The sequence below is a fragment of the Aedes aegypti genome, chromosome 1 (genome assembly GCF_002204515.2).
Source record: "Aedes aegypti strain LVP_AGWG chromosome 1, AaegL5.0 Primary Assembly, whole genome shotgun sequence".
Classification (NCBI taxonomy): Eukaryota; Metazoa; Arthropoda; class Insecta; order Diptera; family Culicidae; genus Aedes; species Aedes aegypti.
Window position 1 is genome coordinate 127,402,571 of NC_035107.1, and position 21,211 is coordinate 127,423,781.

At 39.1% G+C, this 21,211-nt stretch overlaps 1 protein-coding gene across 1 annotated transcript in view; it reads right to left on the reverse strand.

Annotated features, from left to right (window-relative positions):
• The window catches only part of LOC5567572 (segmentation protein Runt), a 188,651-nt gene extending 174,099 nt beyond the window's left edge, over nt 1-14,552 (reverse strand). Inside the window, exon 1 of the mRNA XM_021847310.1 lies at nt 13,945-14,552. The gene's annotated coding sequence lies outside the window, so the exon portion shown is untranslated. The remainder of the gene's footprint in view (nt 1-13,944) is intronic.
• Between the last annotated feature and the right edge of the window lie 6,659 nt (nt 14,553-21,211).

Sequence of the window (21,211 nt, forward strand, 5' to 3'; positions counted from 1 at the left end):
TACTACGGAGGTTGGTGCGGAGAAGATAACGAGTCCCACGACCTTCGCGAGAGGCAGTTACTTTCCTCGATTCTTTTACGCCAAGTATTAATTGCACTGATGACCCGATAACGAATGGCTCCGGTAGACGAGCCTCGATTTTGCCTGCACTGGTTTCATTGTCGTCTGTTTTGCGCCGTAGCACTAAAACTACCGTTTGGCCCATTTCATCACTATTCCGCATCCAGTTTGGGGTTCTACACTCGCTATTACATCCTGGTGGATTATCTGGTGGCCCCTTTGGTGGGGCAGGGTGTTTACCGGTCATTTGACCGGGTCGTAAAAACAAGTTTTCGGATCCACTTTATTGTTCGTTTAAACGAGGTTAAACAATTTTGTGCCTACTTTTGGTCACAGATACACTTCGGGACACTTTCGTCTGTTTGCACTATCTGCACAACGTGTGTGTAAGTGGTGTTGTTTATTACAGCACTACCATGTGCAACGAGCACAATTTAATCGTTCAATTTCGCTGTTGTGCACCACTAATTCCCAAAAAACTTCACTTTGTCCGTTGATGTCTTCACGTAAACTATAGCTTGATCGCAGATCAGGCTATTAAAAACCCGTATTTCGCGGTTAAATTGTCACTTTTAGGCAGAGTAAATCGCGCTTGTTGGTGAATACCGTAACCCGATCACTCGAAGATGACTGATGTAGATGAGAATCTCAATAACATATAACAGTTATTCAATCCAAAAAATACAAATAACATTTCAAATGGTGATTCTAAACTATAGTGACTACAAGGTGGCGAAAAATCTTCTTCTTTCATAATCTGTGTTGGTTTTGATCGCTGATCATCTGAATTCGGAGAGTCTCTTGTGCAAAATTGAAGGAAATTGGTGCAACCGTTCATGATTAATAAACACCTGTGCTTCTGGGACAATTCTGGCTGTATAAAAAAAAATTCAAAAGTATCAAAACACAATATTACAGAATTACAATCTCAGATTTCTTGGAGGAAACTTAATCGATTTGTACGATTTTTCCGGAGAAGCTCCATATTGGCAGACCTTGTATAGAACATATTTATTTAGTTTTTGGAAAAATGACTACCAACAAACTGGCGTCTAAAGAAAAAATGTGTATGTTATGTCGTCCCCAAGGAGCATTAAATTAAATGTAAAATCAGATGGCCAATGGTCAAAATCATCACATATTTAAGCAATTAAAAAGTTCTTTGAGGACAATTGAAAAAACTTTGCAAAAAGAGAGAAACAGAGAAGCAACATAACAAACATGATAACAAAATTTTATATTAACAAAAACCTTAAGAACATCTCGTTATGTTATCATTGAAAGCAGAATGATAACAAGTTTTGTAGTCCATTCATTTTCTATCATCGATGAGTTATTACGCTAAGAATTAATTTTGATGTACGAATGATGACCAAAAATATTAAAAGTCGTTCACCTGTCGGTTGCTACTTTTTCCCGAACGTCGTTTTCCCGAATTTTCCTGAACGCCAGGAGCATTGGCGTAGCTAATATTTTTTTCTGGAGGGGCCAAGGGAGGCTTAGCAAATTCTTGTTTTTCTGAAGTGATGTCCCTCGAAATAATCACGATTTTCACAAATTTCGTAGTGTGCCTGGATTGATTTTAATTTTATTTGCACAGTTAATTAATTGTCAAATTAAGCCCCGAACACAATGTGAACGGCAGCACGGTACAATAGAAAAACGGCATACTCATCTTGACCTACACACTATTTGTCAAGTCCATGTTGAATATGATTTAGTCGACATTGATCAAAACATGAACATGTCACATGTCATTCAAATCGATGTTGCCGTTTTGCCGTTCTTGTCGTAATGCCGTTGCATTGTGTTTGACCCTTTATATGCAATTCCCACCAATGTAATCTTGCTGATATAAGGTTTTGAAGTTTTGAAGTTTATATGTACACGACGAAACACGTGTCAAATGTATAAAGTGAAATAGAAATGCGTAAAGAAACCACGTGCTCCGGTTTGGATCGAACCCACGACTCCTTATTCGCTAGATGGGCGCTTCAACGTACAAGCTGTGGAGCCCGAGGCTCAGAGGCGAACTGAACTTGATTACTCCAAAGCACATGGAATTATCATTTCGCAGTCTAAACTTCCTTCGGATGTATCTATGATATGTACATCAACACTTCAAGAACCTTATAACAGTAGTTTTATTTGTGATTTTGTCTCATATCGCTGTTCATCAGTGATATTTGAAAATCACATTTTTCACTACGGAAAATATTCATTCTTTGTCTCTAACCCAGTAAAAACATCTCACAAAAGTTATTCCAAAGTACTCACGAGGATTCCTCTGACCACCAAATTCCCCACGATTTATTTCCGTTTTCTTATCTGTTTCAGGGAATTCTCCTTTACCAGTTTTTACTGAGTTCCTCCTGGGATTCCTACAAAAAATTATATCCGGGATCAGGCATTGAAAAATTCAGATTACGAGCAAAAATCATCTGATTTACTTTATTTATGCTTACTTGATGCTCATTATTAATGTAGGCCGTGAGCAACACAACTCGGTGATCTTTGACGTTAATCTACACAACGGTACGTGATCGTTGTTGCTCAACAATGAAATTCAACTGAGCTCATTGAAAACGGCTACATTTTGGTTAGCATAAAAGCATTAAAAGGTTTTGTAGAGTAAAATAACGCAGTTCCTCGCTTAGACTAATGGCTTATCTTCCAGCTCCTACTCCAAAAGGATGTAAACGGAAATAATTCGGTATCGTGCAATGTCCCCTAAACGATTAGGATAATATTAGAAAGAGGCGTGAAACCGATATCCACGATTTATTTGCCAGGATGTTTCAATCTGGCATTTACCATTTCGACACCAATCGTCTTTAAAAAAAATCACTGCACTGTTTTGAAGACGCCACGTAAAAAAAATAATAAAAAAAATGTGTAGAAAATTATGAGATTTCAAATAATATTTAAATCAGCATAGGAAATAAAACTTGGAATTATTCAGGTATTGAGAGTTGAGTTCTTGAGGTTGGGTAAGGCCTGGAAATGGCGTACCGTGATGCATCAATACCCGGACGCTTAAGACGACCGAAATGCTCAAACTTAGATTCAATAATGTTTTGTTAGAATATTCTTGTAGTATTACCTTTGAACACATTTTTACACTTCAGATCTTCATGAAAGTTATGAAATTTTTGGTAATACTTATGATTTTTACAAGTAAATCAATGAAATACTGGAACATGCCTTGTCTTTAAATATGGCTTCGTAGCCGTGCGGTTAGCGGCGTCAGTCGTTTAGGCGTATTGTGCTACGGAGAGTGAGTTCGACTCCCGCCCCTGATGCAGAAGCAATTTTATTTAAATCCGGACACTTTTGGATCGAATTCCGGACACCTATGTAATAATATGAAATATTTGTTAATCTTTTGAAGAAAATCAAACAAACTCGTTTAACTATCATTCCTGAATCTATCGACGTACATATTTTTCGTTTAAACCCACAAAGAACAAAACGTAATTAATAACTTTGTTTCATTCACCTGAACTGAAGCACATGTAGCTCGAATTGATTTACGAGTGGCTTGAATCAAAGAAATGCACAATTTATCTTACATGAAACCATCTTATGATGCATTTCATATTTATTTTTCAAGTCTTCTTTCATGTTTTCTTTAAAAAAATCATTTAAACTAATGAAAAGTGGATTTTTATGTAATGTCCGTATTCCAAATCACTGAACCATTATTCCGGACAATCTCTTTAGCGTTATATGCACATTTGCAACACAATTCACAATAGTGGTGTTACTGAACATTGTGAGTATCTCTTTTTAGTCAATTGCGATCAAAATACTCCATAAAAATATGGTTCACACACTTTTTTTTTTAACCAAACATTTTTCGTGTCTAGGTTTGTGTCGTCAAAGATCGTTAAACTTGAATTTACGCGGACCGTGATAAAATGACGTCCCTCAGTAACAACTAACTTGTTATTATTTTTATTAATAATTTGGCAGTGGTTATCAGATTTAAAATGATGGTACAAGCTCTTCAATGTTTGAAGTAAAAAGTATGGAAAAATCTTAACATATAACATTCAAATTAGGCTGAATTTAATTAATATTATCAAAGTGTCCGGATATTGGTACCGTCCGGATTTTGATTCACCAAGGTACAAATTCGACATTGTTTTTTTTTTAGTTTAAGTTAAAAGCAAATAAATTTATCTTGAACATCTACAATTGCAGATTTCAACATTACTTCTTTCGAACAATGCACGGATTTGTGTGATATTGTTATAGGATAGGTGCACACTTTGATTCAGTTATGCGAAAAGTCCAGCTCATTGTTAATCTTAGCAACCATTTCTCGTAATCAAGTCGAACTGAGCAACACAGTTCGCTCACGCAGGGTGGGTACTATGATCATTTCAGGATCGTGCTCACAGTGCTCGCTCGAATATTCAATGTCTGCCCGGGATTAGCAGTTATCACTCCACAGATTTTTTTTTCCGAAGTTTTTCAGGCTTCCTAATGTTACCAGATTTTTTTTAAGAATCTCCATCAAATTGCTTTAAAAAATCTTGAATAATTTCACTAGAGCAGCGGTTTTTATCCTGTTAGGCTTGGGGAGCACTTTTAGAAACAAAATTGTTGCGCGGAGCACCTGTTCTTCATCAGCACTCCGTTTGAAATTTACACGTTATTTCACCTTGCCAATCGACACGACAGATTCACGTTAAAAAGAATATGTATCGAACGTGTGGATTATTTTCAGTGTAAAACGATTTGATTGAGAAATCTTTTCCTCATGGTTAAACGGCTAAAATTAGGTCCATCCCACTCTGGTGCAGATTAAGTACCACTTCTAGTACTGCATTTGGTCCCTTGGTACTGTAAAAGGTACCCAAGTTTGACAGATCGCAATACACTTTTCACGGTATTCTAGATTTTTCTCTATTACCTTATGTGCCACAAAGTTTTGGGCAATTGCAAAGGACATGAGGTTTTTATTTCGTTTTTGGTTAAAATGGTTAAACAATAAGGCATCTGAATGAAACTATATTTTATTTGCGCATTGCGCTGGTTAAGAAATTTTCGAACTTTTGCTTTACTTCATAGACCTGAGCGAGTCTCTGTAGCGAAATATTTTTATTGATGTGTTTGAATTGATAAACCACAAGTTCAGCACGTTCGTGAAATATGTTGTGTCACGGTTTCAACATTTCGATAATTATTGATGTTGCATGTTCCTCATTTTTTTTCGATGAGCGTGAATATCCTGACAAAACTTTCACACCCTTTACATTCATTCATTCACCCTTTACATTCATCCAATTGAAAAAAATGTAGCTAAAACTGTTCCATACAAAATGTATGGGAAAATTTTCCCGGGCAGAAATTACAAAATCTTAGGTCAACTGTTGATAGTTTTCGTGAAAATATCCAAAGTACAGTATCCATAAAAAAATGCGAAAATTGTTTGAACGTGAATTTAGCATCCAAAAGTGTTGTTTTCATTGATTTTTTGAGTGAATATAATTTCTGATTATTGAAGTATATTCTGGCATAACTTCGCTATCTGGGACAATTTTTGTCATGTTTTTCTCACTACTCTTAATAAAATAAGGTTTTGTCCGCTCAAAGTTAGAAACAGCGTCTGATTGTCGTATACTCTGCTGATAAAGTTTCTACATTTGAAAATCACATTTTATTGTGGAAAAAATTAGTTTGTTTGGTATCAGGATGAAGGAGTTCTTGGAGAACATATTTTTCATGGTCCCCATAAAATATTTTCCCAGGGTTATAGTTTTGGAGTCATTTGCGTCTTATGGGTTTTGCATGCCTTTATTGTTCTTTTATGTTTAATGAAATACAAGGGCAATGCCCTTGTATGACGTTTGATGTATGGACAGTAATTAAAATGAAAAACAATTATTTGGAAAGATCTAGACGAGATCCTTATAATATACGTTTAACAGAATTGCTCAAACACTTGTCAAAAAGATTGGATTCAGCTGAAAAGCAAGCGAAAAGAAATTATTTTGAAAGGTTACTAAACAATGCGAACCCGTTGCGTCATTCAAGTCCAGTCTCAAGCTCAATTTTTTTACAGCCATCCTCAGTAAATGAGGTTATTTTGCTGATAAATAATTTAAAAGTTTAAAAAAGCCCTGGTCCTGATAATCTTCCAGCAAAGATTATAAAAGATAATGTTGTATCCTTTTCCAGACTTCTGTCAGACTCCTTCAATATAATGATTCAAACAGGTATATACCCAGATTGCCTCAAACTTGCCAAAGTAATCCCAATATTAAAAGCAGAAAATCCTTCTAAACCAGACAATTATCGACCTGTATCGACTCTTTCAGTTTTGAATAAATTTTTTGAAAAAATGTTAATTAATCGCATGGTACGTTTCCTAGATCAACTCAATGTGCTTTACAGCATGCAGTACGGGTTTCGTGCGGGGAGTAGTACTACTGTTGTTATAACTGAACTTGTGGACAAAATACTAGAGGAAACAAAATCAAAGAGATATGTAGGCGCATTGTTTTTAGACCCTAAGAAGACCTTCGACTGTCTTAATCACAGCATTCTACTGCGCCAATTAGATCATTACGGAATAAGAGATGCAGCGCATGATGTAATACGTAGCTATTTGGAAAACAAAAGTCAACTAGTTTCATATAACGGAGAAATAAGTTCAAATCGAGAAATTTGTGTTGGTGTTCCTCAAGGGAGCAATATAGGCCATTTACTTTTTCTCATTTATATAAATGATATTAGTAAACTTGATCTTACTGGTGGCCCGCGATTCTTTGCTGATGATACGGTCTTATTTTATTAAAATGTTGATCACTTAAATTATTTAATTGTGGCTTGGAGTAAAGCTTGCAAATCAAAGCTTAAAAATTGCAAACATTTCAAAATAGATGCTTAATAGTAGTTTACGTAACAAGTTGCAGAATGACGATTTTTACAGCACGAGTTGTACATTTGTCCAACGAGGCTTGCCGATTTGGATAACTACGACGAGTGCTGTAAAAGTCGAGTTTTGCAACGAGTTGCGTACAACATTTTTTGCAATTTCTAAGAACACCACTGTAGGGTATCAGAACTCACATCTGGATGCTTGCACCATCATTTTTTGGGTAATGATTCATTACGCAACGCAAAACAGTTTCGTAATGAGAAAGCGTTGCGTAATGAATCATTACAGCACTCTTTTCAGTTGCGGAATCACTCTTTTCGGTGCTGAAAAGTAGCACTTTTCAGTACTGTTTTGGTAGGCGTCAATCGAATAACCCTGTCTATTCATGCCATTCGTGCTTAGTCTGCGCGGCGTGTCGAGACGAATCGTTCTCACCTCTGGTAACGTGAGGCAACTAATGTTAATCCAATGGGAGCGAGTCGACAATTTTCACCTCATTCGAGTCGTTTCGCCTCACATGCCGCTCAGAATAAGTTCATTTGCATCTGATAATTGTTAGAAAATGCATTTAATCGAAGTCGGATTTTCGTCGGAATCCATGCAAGATACCCTACTTCGGAAGCAGGGTGCATTCAAGCGTATCCGGATACGAATCGAATGCACGAATTCCGATGTTAGGTATCTCGGTATCTATCTCGTTTCTACAAATGCTGACGAGCCTGATTTGGGATAGGATCGTCCAGCATGATGCCAATGGGGGGCGAGAAAATTTGTGACATTCATTGGTACTAATGTATCACAGCCTACGTGATTGAAAAATACTGAATTGATACTACGCAAGTGTTGAAGTGTTTGTCTGTGCTTTTAGAGTTCATCCAGCTGAAACTGCATTTTTCGAAATAGCAAAAAATGTTGTATGCAACTCGTTGCAAAACTCGATGTTGTGGCGGAATTTTACGTGAAACTGGCAACACTGACTGGTAGAAATAGGAGAAGTGAAAAGTGAACTCGAAGTGTTGGTAGGTCGCATTTTGGGCCGTTTTAGTGTATACCTAAATGTATGTATGTATAATATTAAGTTGTAAAATAGTATAATATAAATAATTGAATTACAGCATTGAAGCTGCTGCCACGAAAGCTGCTTTCAATAATTGGTTTATTGCACCAACGATGACGATCCCCAACGCTCGATTTTTTCAGCACTCGTTGTATTTATCCAACTCGGCGAGCCTCGTTGGATAAATGAACAACTCGTGCTGAAAAAATCATCATTTTGCAACTTGTTTCATAAATAACTATTACAATTTTCCTTTTCGGTTTTCATCACTTCGGCTGTACACTCATTTCCAACACAGTATGGCGCCAACATTGACTCCGACCACTACCTGGTGATGGTGAAACTGCGCCCAAAACTATCCGTCATCAACAATGTACGGTACCGACGCCCGCCCCGGTACAATCTGGAGCGGCTGAAACAACCGGATGTCGCCAATGCGTACGCGCAGCATCTTGAGGCAGCGTTGCCGGATGAGGGCGAGCTCGATAGGGCCCCTCTTGAGGACTGCTGGAGGACAGTCAAAGCAGCCATTAACGACGCTGCCGAAAGCGTTGTCGGATATGTGGAACGGAGTTCAAGAAACGATTGGTTCGACGAGGAGTGTCAGGAGGTTTTAGAGGAGAAGAATGCAGCGCGGGCTGCAATGCTGCAGCATGGTACGCGGCAAAACGTGGAACGATACAGACTGAAGCGGAAACAGCAAACCCGCCTATTCCGGGACAAAAAGCGCCGCCTGGAAGAGGTGGAATGCCAAGAGATGGAGTTGCTGTACCGTTCTCAAGAAACGCGGAAGTTCTATCAGAAGCTCAACACATCCCGCAAAGGCTTCGTGCCGCGAGCTGAGATGTGCCGGGATAAGGATGGGAGCATCTTGACGGACGGACGCGAGGTGATCGAAAGGTGGAAGCAGCACTACGATGAACACCTGAATGGCGCAGAGAACACAGGCACAGAAGGTCAGGACAGCGAAGGCGATGGCTACGTCAGCACAGCGGACAGCGGAAATCAACCAGCTCCCACGATGGGGGAAGTTAAGGATGCCATTCAACAGCTCAAGAACAACAAAGCCGCTGGCAAGGATGGTATCGGAGCCGAACTCATCAAGATGGGCCCGGACAGGTTGGCCGCTTGTCTGCATCGGCTGATAGTCAGAATCTGGGAAACGGAACAGCTACCGGAGGAGTGGAAGCAAGGCGTTATATGCCCTATCTACAAAAAGGGCGACAAACTGGAGTGTGAAAATTATCGTGCAATCACCATCCTAAACGCCGCCTATAAAGTGCTATCCCAGATTCTCTTCCGTCGTCTATCACCTATAGCAAACGAGTTCGTGGGAAGTTATCAAGCAGGTTTCATCGACGGCCGCTCGACAACGGACCAGATCTTTTCCGTGCGGCAAATCCTCCAGAAATGCCGTGAGTACCAGGTCCCTACGCACCATTTGTTCATCGATTTCAAGGCGGCATACGATAGTATCGACCGCATAGAGCTATGGAAAATCATGGACGAGAACAGCTTTCCCGGGAAGCTCACAAGATTGATCAGAGCAACGATGGACGGTGTGCAAAACTGCGTGAAGATCTCGGGCGCACACTCCAGTTCGTTCGAGTCTCGGCGGGGACTACGACAGGGCGACGGACTTTCGTGCCTGTTGTTCAATATTGCGCTTGAAGGTGTCATGCGGAGAGCCGGACTTAACAGTCGAGGCACGATTTTTACGAGATCCGGACAATTTGTTTGCTTCGCGGACGACATGGATATTATTGGGAGAAAATTTGAAACGGTGGCAGATTTGTTCACCCGCCTGAAACGCGAAGCAACAAGAGTCGGGCTAATGGTGAATGCGTCGAAAACAAAGTACATGCTGGTTGGCGGAACTGAGCGCGACAGGGCCCGCCTAGGAAGCAGTGTTACGATAGACGGGGATACCTTTGAGGTGGTGGACGAGTTCGTCTACCTTGGATCCTTGCTGACGGCTGACAACAATGTTAGTCGGGAAATACGAAGGCGCATCATCAGCGGAAGTCGTGCCTACTATGGGCTCCAGAAGAAACTGCGGTCAAGAAAGATTCACCCCCGCACCAAATGCACGATGTACAAAACGCTCATAAGACCGGTAGTCCTCTATGGGCATGAGGCGTGGACTATGCTCGAGGAGGACTTGCAAGCTCTTGGGGTTTTCGAACGCCGAGTGCTAAGGACGATCTTCGGCGGCGTGCAGGAGAACGGCGTGTGGCGGCGAAGGATGAACCACGAGCTCGCTCAACTCTACGGCGAACCCAGTATCGTGAAGGTAGCTAAAGCTGGAAGGATACGCTGGGCAGGGCATGTTGCAAGAATGCCGGACAACAACCCTGTAAAGATGGTGTTCGCCACGAATCCGGTCGGAACAAGAAGGCGTGGGGCGCAGCGAGCTAGGTGGATTGATCAGGTACACCAGGACCTGGAGAGCGTGGGTCACAGTCGAGGATGGAGAGAAGCGGCCATGAACCGAGGGAATTGGCGAAATATTGTTGGCGAGGCTTTATCAAGATAATTGATGTAAAGCCAAATAAGTAAGTAAGTAATATTGCCAGTACAAGGAATGTGTAATGAACAAACCGTATTTCTAATTCATAATGTTCTACATAACCCATCCAATATGAATAACTTAAATATTTATGTTCTACAACGGCTGCACAACGCAAAGCAAAGGCATAATCTTTCACGATCTCGTGTAAATACAAACTTCGGGCAGAAAAGGTTCACTTTTATAGGTCCAACCAAATTCAATAATCTACCAAGAGATGTCCAATCAACAACTAATCGATTATCACTTAAATTTTGCATTAAACGTTTCCTTAAATCTCAAATTTCTGAATTACTTATTTAATTATACTTTTCTTTTTTTATTATGTTTGCTAACTGCCAACAAACAACTTTAATTATTTATAAAATTATTAAATAAAATTCCTTAATATTACGTAAAATATCTTTGGTATTCAATTATTATTTGTGCTTCTTTAAAAGGATACTCCATCCACTAGAAGCACCTTTGTGTTTTTATCTGTTGTTTCAATCTCTCATTTGATTAAAGTTAATTTTTATTATTCTCTGCAATTATTACTAAATTAATGTGTTCAATTTGATTATTGTGTTGCCATTACTAAGAATTGAGTGTCCACTAGCAGGGGGCTCAATCTTGAGCCTTTTGGAGTGGGGAAGAGCGGAGGGTTCCTACAGTTTTCTGTTCTTTCGGTGAGATACAACTTATATCAATAGTAGCTCAAAGGTTTTAAGCAAAACAGAGCCGCTTATCACATTTATATGAAGGTTCAACTACGGTTTTCCAGAATGAGCCGTTTATTATCAAATATATTTAAATCTCCAACGCTCCAGGTATAAAATAATTCCATTATTTGACTTGGGCGAATGTTCGAGGCAATCCCTGTGAAGAATCTGACACTACCTTTAACCTTTTGAAAACTTCCATCTCAAAGATATTGAGCTCAATGTCTGCATGGTAAAATTAGCAGGTATGCTTCCGATTCCTCTTCAGTAAGGTGAAAGTATCAGATAAAAATCATGTCCAAAGCGAACAACAGTGTCTAAAGATATCAGACAATACAAATAATGAATGACGTTTATGTTTCGTTTACATTTTCCAAATAAAAACTACCATAAAACATGATATGACGATTTTCGCATTTTTTTTATGGGCCATACTGTACATGAAAGTTCAAAAATGATCGAGATTTAATAGTCAATTCATTATTGAAGAAATTGCGTAACGATTTTTTTTTATGAAACATTTTAAATTTCTGTATGAGCCATAACGCTTGAGCCTGAATCTATGACATTTGGTCGAAAGGCATTTGGTTGAATGACATTTAGTCGAATGACGTTTGGTCGAAAGTACATTTGGTCGAACAAACATTTCACCGAATGGACATATGGTCGAAAAGCTTTAATTGCAACAGAAACCATAAGACATTTGATCGAACTGACATTTCGTGGAAAGGATGCTTCCATCAGCAGTTCATTGCTAAGAACGATCACATTTGAAATGAATTCACTAGTTCTAAAAATTTCAGTCAATGTACAAAAAAATACCTCTAAAAAGATCATTTGAATAATCATCGAAATCCTAGATATTAGCATAACTTTAAATCACTAACAAGTACGTAGATGATTGAAATTTTAAATATGATTGCAAAAAAATTCCCGTTTTTCATTCAACAAAAAATACCTATTTAATAATTAAGATTATTCAAAAGAATACGTTATCTAACCAACTTTGCAAAACTTAGAAACGATAAACAATTTTACCAAATGATCTATCAATAAACCTTTTTAAAAAAAAGCTTTCGACCAACTGTCCATTCGACCAAATGTCCCTTCGACCAAATGTACTTTTGACCAAACGTCATTCGACCAAATGTCATTCGACGAAATGTCCTAAAGCCCTTGAGCCTACTCCTCCACAGCATTATGTAATTTGTGGGCGGCACCATAAAAATATCTCTTAATTTTCCAGAACAAACATCTAGAAAACAGACTTAAATGAACATTCAATCGATTGGTGGCAACCTACAAGTTACTAATCGATCAAATTTTCAGCGTAGTCGGTTGTTTTATTCTCCAAATTCGTACAGTTGGTAATATTAGGTGTGGCTCGGTTTGATATGCATATTTAAAAGCGTATTTTAAAGCAAAGAGATGAGATATTACAAGACATTTGTACAATTTTTCAAAACTGTCGTGGAGCACGATATGAAAACCGCTGGCTAGAGAAATTATTTTAAACATTTCTTCAGGAAGTGGTCAACGTACTTATTATACATAAGTTTGAATTGTTAGTTTGAAATATCATTCAGTTGTTAATTATAAATTTGTTTAGGTTTTTCTAGAATTCGTGAGGATGTTACCATAAAATAGTTCAAAAATTTCTAGAAATCTCCCCTAAATTTTCTACACATATTCCTATATTGCTATGCTAATCACGAAAGAAAAAGTATTCCTGGGGTTTTTCAACAAATATCCTCTGAAGATTCGAAGGCAAGATACATTTTCATGTTTTATGTAATATAATACAATCCGTAAGCAGAATTTCTAGCAAAAAGGTTGGAATTTCTGACGTAATTGGTGATGTATTTTGGAAATATTCCTGTAGGACGAAAGAATTTGAGATAAAATTTTTGGGAAAACTATTGGAGGAATTCATTTTTAGCAAAACCTTCGGCGAAAAATCTTTGATTTGACCGAGTCAATTCATTATTGAATTTTTTTTTCACTTATATTACCTATTATTGTCGGAAATTATACGAATTGTAGTTAATGTATGGCTTTCTTTAGTGAATACTTATGAGGAAAATCATCACCGGACACTGCAGTGGACTATGGTGTAGGGGTAAGAACACGCCGAGGACCTGGGATCGAATCCCATAGTTTCTTATGACGACTTCTTTCGGAATGGAAGTAAATCCGTTGATTCCGAGATGAACTTGTCTAGGGTTAAAAATCTCGTTAATAAATATAGAAAAAAAATCACCGAAACCCTTGAGCAGTACATCCTCCAAAACATGGGAAATCATCATGCAGTCAATATGCTGCTTTATGATAAAATATTCAAAACAGCAATGTTTTCATGTTTGCAAAATTCGAAATTTAATAACCGAAAGAGAATCGTGGGGCCAAAGCAATGCTGAAGGTGTCTGAGTTCGATTGCTGGTCGGTCCAGGATCTTTTCGTAATGGAAATTTCCGTGACTTCCTTGAGCATATAGTAAAATTGTGTCTGTCACACGATTAACGAATGCGAAAATGGCAACTTTGGCAAAGAAAGCTCTGAGTTAATAACTGTGGAAGTGCTCATAAGTCGATCTATTTTATGTCAGTTCTATAGAAAAATGTTATTTATATTGCTCTAGCGCTATAAAAGTTCAGTATAGGTATACCTAATATAATACACCAATAAATTCTAGTCTGTTCAACACTCTGTTGTTTTCTTCTTGTTCAAAATAACTTTGCAGGTTTCCAAACAAGTCGTTTTTTTTTTCGTTATTTGAGTAATCCAACATATTCTTGCTTTGTTATCCTCAAATATATTTGAGCTTATCCCAACTCAAAGGTATTCTTCTTCACGTCTGTGCACAGGTTTGATTATTAATCCACATTTGGTCACACACTTCACCACCAGAGTGTGGCATTTTTCACTCAATCACTTGCGGTAACACAGCCGATTGATTCCAAACCGTTCGATTCGTTACCGAAAACGTACTCCAGCGACGGTAAAAGTGTTCACTCGAGTCGAACGCGACTTCGGACCTTCGGTTAACTCGAACTCGCGCGCGGTACCTAGCTAGCTAGCTGACTGCCTTCTGCGGTATAAGATCGCGGTAACTGTGCGGTACCACTGGATGATGATGATGATGAGTGAGATACCGAAACACGCAACCAATGCCTTGTGGCCTCTCGTCCTGCGCTTCCATGGAATATCGAGATGTGGTGGTCTGGTGTGTGGTTGTATCGTGGTCGGTGGGTTGAGCAGGAAAAAAAGCGTTCTTGGCGGGTGGCAAGGAGTAACAAACGAACAGCTGAAGAGAGAACAGGAGCAGGTTGGGTAGAAAAAAAAAATAAACAACCAAGCTCCAACCCACACCCCGACTGTATTGTTCCACCACCGCGTCCTCCAAACGCACACACATCGGTTTCCCGAGAGCTGATAGAGTTGCACCAAACCAGCCATCCAACCATCCAGCTGCAGTATCCTGCCGTCTTTTGTCAACGTCGTCGTCGTAGTGCCCTCTGAACTCCGCTCAAAACCGAAGAACTGCGGTATTGCGATTGCGAATATCATCGACCACACCACCACCCGAACGAAACGCAAGGAAAGAGTGAACACGGGAGGGTTAGCTCCTATCCTTAGCAGTAGTGGCGAGGACGAATAAAAATCTTCTGACGGCGAGAGACGGGGAAAAGTCGTTGGAAATAAAAATCTTGCAAGAAAATGCTGCTCACTCTCGCTCTCCTCGTGGCCGGATCCCAGGATGGCTTTTTTGCGGTAGTGGTGGTAGAACACTCGCTCTCTTTTACTCCTACTCATCATGTCACCAAAGTACATAAAAATATGCCCTTTTTTCCTCGCTCATTTTTCTACTTTCTTACCTTCCGTTCAATACCTCAACACCCACTCACCCATCCACGCCAGTATCGTAAAAGCTTCAGCAACTTGAGTAACTCGCTCGTATCTCTCCCCATTATTTCGGCGAAAAACACACCGATACTGGCAGGGTATGTAAGACGATCCTCAAGCTCCAAAACCACTCCGGCAAGAGATGTATATAAGAAACGAAATCAAGTTTCCCAGAAAAGCGGTGAAGAAGACTCCGAAGCAATGTTCTTTTCTGGTGCCAAAGAAAGGAACATTAAAAATAATCATAAAAATAATGAATAAAACATGAAAGCGCGGGAGGGTAGGAGAAAACACAAAATGTGGCGAGAGATACTCAAAGCAATTTTCAAGTGGTGGAATTCCACTGTCATTTATTGGTTGGCCAAGATAAAAATATTTTTCGCATTGCACAGACCGACGGGCGTTTTGGACCCGTGAAAAATCAAGAAGTCGCGACTTTAAGATAACGATTCGGATGAGTGGAGTTACTTTAACTAGATATAATTGAATTCTTCAATTAATAGTGTGCAGTGTAAGATAACTGGGAGTTCAAACATCTGTTGAGAACAGTGACAGCAGAACATTCAGTGCAAAGAAATATTTGTTCTCCATCAAGTTTTACAAGCTTTGAAATCAAAATTTCAAATAGAAGCTGAGAAATTTATAATGGATGGTATTAGACAGATGGATGGATCTGATAAGTATATAATTGATCGAATTTTTTATGTGGTTAAGCTTAAAATTTTACCGAAAATTCCCAAAATTGTGCAAAATTTACTTTTATATGACAACTCTCGGCATGGCACCATTAGTCTATTCTAAAATTTCCCAGTATTTCCCTATCAAAACACTAAACCCGAATACATTCAGATTATTCTTTATTCTGTCAGTTTCTTAGCGTTCTTAACCAATTCAATCCTCCATATCTAAGTATGGATAGCGCTTCGCCCACTAGGAGCTTACGGTTGCTAGCATATACATCAGAACTGTTAGACATCATCTTTAAAAGCAACCCGTTGGCTGTAGATGTCTTTTTAAAAGGATAATAAACGTGGCTAATGTAACTGAGTTTGTCTTCGATCATTACCCCAAACTTACTTACGACATAAGCACCCCATAAGGGTCAAGTTTTCCAAAAATCCGGAAAAAATGCAAGCATAGTTTCTAGTTGAAAAATGAAGTTAATTCTTCATAGAGGGGGCGACATTGGGTCACTGTAATTGAAATAACTTGTATATGAGAATATGATTGCAAAACCATTCACAGATGAAAAATATTGATGATATGCTATGCAAACAAGATGAAAAGTCATCTAAGATGTTTCACAAGTATGATAAACCCACTTTGAAGAACGGTTATGGCAAAAATGAAATAGCTATGAGAAAAAATATATAAACCCAGCATTTATCGTTAAATTTACACAAGTTTTCTTGTTTTTCTTATCAAATTATCTTCAAAGTCTAATTTCCATTGCCATAAAGCCTATTCAGTTTCCCCAATGGTTTGCAGAAACAGTGATTATTTTAATCCTTCGCAAATAGAGAAATTGCGTGCGACATTCCACGATAAATACATTTTAGGCAAATGTTGACGTCATAATCCCAACTCCTTTGTTCTTCCGTGCGATGTTTCTATAATATAAAAACACTAAGAAATTATTAAATTTAAAAAAAAATCCATTTGATAAAATATTACGATGTTGTTGCGCACGAAAAACAGTAGCTGGTTTGAGAAGTTGTCAAAATGCGTTGCATTGTTATTTAGTGCACGGAATCCTCAACTAGACTTATTTGATGTTTCAGCGATGCTGTATTTAGAAAAAATAAATACATCTTAATGATGAAAGAGTACATATGGCACTGTAAAAGGACAAAAAAAGCAGACTTGTGATTTCATTTACCATCGTTCTTCCTTGACCCAATCTCACCCCCATTTTAAATGTTTTAGACACCGTACCGAAAAAAATGAAATTTTTGTGGTAAAATCATGTAGATTCCGGAAAACACGTGTGAAGTGAATTGAAAAGACTTTCAACCTTCTACTAATATAGCAATAGAGATTAAAGTTATACTTTGCACAGGAGACATTTAAAGTTGTAAATTTCGTCTAGTTTCAACATACAAGTTTATTGATACATTAAACAAAAACTACCATTTCCAAAAATGTATATTGTGATTAATTATGTGTAATAATATGTTCCCTATCAGATGAATTATGAATGTTAGTAATATCAGCGTCATAAGCTGAAATATTTCATACATCATATTTTTCCGTTTTGACCCAATCTCACCCCCCAGACCCATTGTATCTAAAATTTTCAAGAATTTAAATTTAGAGAACAAAACTAATCGTGCTGAATCTTAGTAACCCGTTCTTTTCGTCCAATCGATCGTATTTTCATTGAAGATCACAGTTTGTTATGTTTTGTCCTCTAGATTTGTACTCTTGAAAATTTAGAGGTGGTTTTAATTCATTTTCACCTTATGATGTTCTCGACATTATGGTGGATGACGAAACAAAATTTTTACGAATCTTATACACACACGGTGTCAAAATCTCAATCATTATTGAACTTTCATGTACCTCAGATATTTTCACGAAAACGTTCAGCATTTGGGTTATTATTTTGTAATTTGTAATACTCTATCGGTGAAAATTTTCCCATATATATCTTATGGAAAACAACTCTTGAGGCGAAGTAGGCCGTCATTGAAATTTTTAAGCGTTTGTGGCCAATTCATCGCCAGATTTCGATTTAATGAAAATCAGTAAGTTTTGCACAGACAGCATGCTTTCTGTTTATAAGGGAACATAGTGATATTTTTCTGAATCAATATTGACTATGATGACTGAGTTCTATTACTTTGAAATTGCAAGCTGCAAAGTCAATATGGCTTCCAAAACGAATGACGAGCAACTTAGCCTTAAAGTTGAAGAAATCCAATTGTCCCCGACAGAATAATTTGAAACTTTCAGGGTGTGAATGTTTTGTTGGGATTCTTATCCTCGACGAAACAAAACATCTGAGGCATGTAACTTCGATAATAATCATACATTTGGTCACCATGATACAAATTAACGAATATTTCGCGAGTTTCATGAAAATTATGAATATATTCGAGTGTACTGAGTTTATCCCATGTCCGTTTTGGACATGGCTTGGATCTATGTAGATCCATCTCGCAGTAAATGAATGTTTTGTTACAGAAACTCTGGCTCATATGAAGAATGAGCCATCCCATGCCTATTTTTGGTACAAAAACTGAAATGTTCCACAAAACGGGTTTCTACGGTGGTCATACCTGGGTTATTTCGGTGGGCCAGAAGAACCAAAGTGGCCCTTCATCAATAATTGAACTGGATGAGTCACAGGTATTCAAAATAATGCAGAATGAGCCGTCTCACGCCTAGTTTTGGTGAAAAAATTGAAATGTCCCACAATACGAGCATCTCCGGTGGTCATTCCTGGGTTATTTCGTAGTATAGTAGTCATTTATCAATAATTGAACTGGAAAAGTCACAGGTTTTCAAAATCGTGAATATTGAGCCGTCGCATGTCTAGATTTGATACAAAAACTAAAATGTCTCACAATACGAGTATCTCCGGTGGTCATTCCTGGGTTATAACGGTGAGCCAGAATAACCAAAGTGGTCATTCATCAATAATTGAACTAGAAGAGTCACAGGTATTCAAAATGATGAAGATTAAGCCGTCGCACGCCTACTTTTGGTACTAAAACTTTGTGGTTCCATAGTACGGGTTTGCCGGTGGCCATTCCGGTGCTCCAAATAGATCACAATAACCATCCTTTCATCCTTTTAGCAAAACACATTCAAAAATAAAAAATCGTAAATAATTGGACACAATTAATTTGGTTTTGGGGCATAAATCCAAGTAATTTCATCGAATTGTCCAGATTGGACACCTTCCGGGACTCCAGGAACCAGTTCCGCATGGACCATACTGGACCAAATTTTTCAGGGGATATGCGCCGGTAATTGGTTCCTTATTACAACAAAAACTTAGGCCAAGATATCCATCGACCGAATAGTACCGATGTGAATTATATATACAAATCTGCAATGGAAACTTACTTTTTGGATGTTCCGGGTTTCCGAAACCAGATATGAATAAATAAACGATTTGAGAATCTTTATTCACAGGGAGGGTTTCTGACACTAGACCGGGAGGGTTTCTGAAAGTAGACATGTGTGCCATTTATTTAAGCCCAACAGAACTAAATTCGGTCAACACACAGATTTTTGTGAGCTGTTTGAATTTTCGGGTCGAAAACGACCCCAAGTCACAATTCGTAACTTTTTGTTAGGGACTAAAGCACAGAGAACAGACGTTCATCTTTACTCGTCAGCGTGTGTAAAGCATTGTACTGGTCATTTCAAAGTATGTCGTTATGCTCCTGTTACGCGACGCTGTCGTCAGATTGAGTAGGCTACAAATTTGCCGCTTTTTACACTTTGGCGCTAGTGTCGATATTAAAAATTGCCACTTGTCGCTAACGTTGCTTTGTGTGCTAATGCATTTTGACGTTCACTAGCGACATCGTGTTGTCGAAACTAGCTTGTATGTCGGGCTGTCTGCGTTGGCGGCGCTGATGGTTGATTCGAACCTTTACACATGGTTTTGATGAAATTTTGTTTGAGCCTCCATGTCTGTTCTCTGTGACTAAAGGAAGATTAAGGGACAGCTTCTTTGTCCGTATAAATCGCTCACTGCTGTTCCATACCGAGAAATCTTGAAAAACAAACAATTGCACACCACAAAACCCGTTTTGTGGCCGCCTCTCTCCATCCTCGATTCTGCCCCACGCTCGCCAAATCGATGCGCACTTGTTCCGCCCACCTAGCTCGCTGCGCTCCACGCCTTCTTATACCAACCGGATCCGAAGCGAACACCATCTTTGCAGGGTTGCTGTCCGGCATTCTTACAACATGCTCTGCCCATCGTATCCTTCCAGTTTTGGACACTTTCTGGATACTGGGTTCGCCATAGAGTTGGGCGAGCTCGTGGTTCATCCTTCGCCACCACGCACCGTTTTCCTGTACACCACCAATAATCCGCCAAAGGTCCTAAGCACCCGACGTTCGAAGACTCCAAGTGCTTAAGACACTACACGTTAATGCTTCCAGTGGGCTATTTGCCCTTTGAAGGAAGCACCACACTAGACAACGGACTAGCATGCAACGCCCAGTGGCACAGTCAGAAAACATTCCTCTCGAAAAGTGTTCGGCCTGAGGCGGGAATCGAACCCACACTCCTTAGCATGATGCGGCTAAATGCCTTGGTGACACTAACCGCACGGCTACGAAGCCCACAAAGTGCTTGCAAGTCCTCCTGGAGCATCGTCCACATTTCATGCCCGTAGAAGACTACCGACCTTATGAGCGTTTTCTACATGGTACACTTGGTGCAGATGTGAATCATTTTTGACCGCAGCTTCATGTGGACCCACGACTTCCACTAATGATGCGCCTCCGTATTTTGTCATCCGCGAAGCAAACAGATTGATTTGATCTCGTAAAAATCGGACCCCGGCTGTTAAGCCCGGCTCTCCGCATAACGCCTGCTAGCGCAATATTGAACAACAGGCACGAAAGTCCATCATCTTGTCGTAGTCCCCGACGGGATCCAAATGAACTGGAATGTTAGCCTGAAATCTTCACACATACTATCGATCGATCGATACTATCAGTTCGATACTATCGTATGCCACCATGAAATCGATGAAAAGGTGATGCGGTGGGACCTGGTATTCGTGAAATTTTTGGAGGATTTACCGTACAGTAAAGATCTGGTCCGTTGTCGATCGGCCTTTAACGAAGCCGGCTTGATAACTTCGTTTACTAATGGTGACAGACGACGAAAGATGATCTGGAATAATACTTTGTAAGCCGCATTTAGAATGGTGATCGCTCGAAAGCTTCCTCAATCTACTTGTCGCCTTTCTTGTAGATGGGGTATATTACCCCCAGCTGTTCTGTTTCCCAGATTGTGGCTTTCAGCTGGTCCAGACAAATGGCCAGCCTCTCCG